We start from the raw sequence: 1,686 nt of genomic DNA, 5'->3' as shown, positions 1-1,686 counted from the left end.
GAGGAGGTAAAGTGAAAAGGACGAGCTCTAAAGTAATAGGCGCATAACGTGTGTTTTACTTGCCTGAGATAAAAGAAGTGCATTTAAAATTTTTGTAAAATAGATGTTTAAAGTGTACTGTTTTTAGAAGTAAGAAAATTGGAAAGAATATATGTAAATCATTTATGTAATGTTTAGCAGGAAAGATAGAAAAAACTGGTGTTTAATTTTAAATAAGTAATATAAGTACTGAGGTGTATCAGTAAGAAAGGGAAAACCCTTGGTAAAAAGCTTAATGAAAATTTCAGATTCATTATAGGAGAGACTTCTTATTGAATTATCACTATTAGATACTTCAATAAGAAGTGGGGCATGTGTAACGGAACTGAAATGATGGTGGGCTGACAGTAATTTGGAGCCCGCGCGTCAGAAACGGACGCGCTGGTGTGAGACTGCCAGGGAGTGCACCCTGATGCCATCTATTGGCGAAACTGGGAATTAGCGCTGCCTGTCAGACAATGCACTAAGCTCTCGGAGTCAAATGTATTCTTTTTCTTGGTAATTATAAGCTATTACTGTATGATTTAATGTTATAAAGCACTAGTAGTAAATTATTATGACTGGTATGAACTCCAGGGTAATAAATATAAATATTCTTAAATACTAAATGATTTCGGTGAAAAGGTGGTAGGGGAACGCCCCCACTCTTGGTGATACGAGCGTAGCTAGAGGTAGCTGGAGACACAGGGACTGAACAATGGAATGGCCTGGGGAGTGTTGACGTGACCGGACGTGCGTAACTGTGCTCACGCAAAAGTGATTGTGCAACAGCGAAGAGGCGAATATCGTCGCCGTTTGTGGAGTAGAACGCGACGAATGGTTGTCGAAGCCGTCTCTATGCCACTGGGGCTGATTGTAAGAGTTCCTGAGCCCAGATTTTATGGCGGACGTGCAGTAGCTTATACGAGTGCTACAGCTCGTTGTTCCAGCCGCCATTAAGGGCATGAGGCGTGAAGAGCTGCGTTAGCCACATGCATCTCACCACCAGCACCGACACGTCTACCCTAGGCAAGACAGCTTGCAATTGTTAAGTCAAACTTTGTATACATGTAAAAGGAAAATACCAGTTTTCTTTTATGCAAGTGCAGAGGACAGAATATAGTAATGAGTAAAATTACGACGCATGTTGTTCATTGTAAAGTGTAGTAACCTGAAACATAGTGTAGTGAAATCAGACTGAGGCCACCATCACCTCTCTCATTTACAATTCTTTTGGGTGTAGAATACTTTAGCGTATAAGAATGTTGAAAAGAGCAATGGTCACACCAGAATGAGTCGCCTATTTATAGTTACTTAAATTTTTCTGAGTAACCTTTCAAGTAAAGTCACTTAACTATTTCTATATCAATCGTCCAAAGAGTAATATCCAAAATCATTAAATAAGTTGAAGGATAGAATTTTGTTAACCTAAGTTGCATAAGTTGTCTTGGTGGTAATTACCAAGCCAACTCACAGAAATTGAGAGAGTATTTGCTTTGTAGAATCACCTAGAATGATCAGAAATAGTAATATTCAGAATTAAGTTTAAAATTCAACTCAAGCCGTTTCACTTTGAAACGAGCCAAAAAATTGATTTATTCTTTTGCTCCTTCAGAGCTGGCGACCGTAGTTATAAGTATTTTCAGGAGGATTCGACGGTAAGTCTGC

This window comes from Schistocerca piceifrons, chromosome 1 (genome assembly GCF_021461385.2).
Source record: "Schistocerca piceifrons isolate TAMUIC-IGC-003096 chromosome 1, iqSchPice1.1, whole genome shotgun sequence".
NCBI classification, from domain to species: domain Eukaryota; kingdom Metazoa; phylum Arthropoda; class Insecta; order Orthoptera; family Acrididae; genus Schistocerca; species Schistocerca piceifrons.
This window is presented reverse-complemented; position numbering follows the sequence as displayed.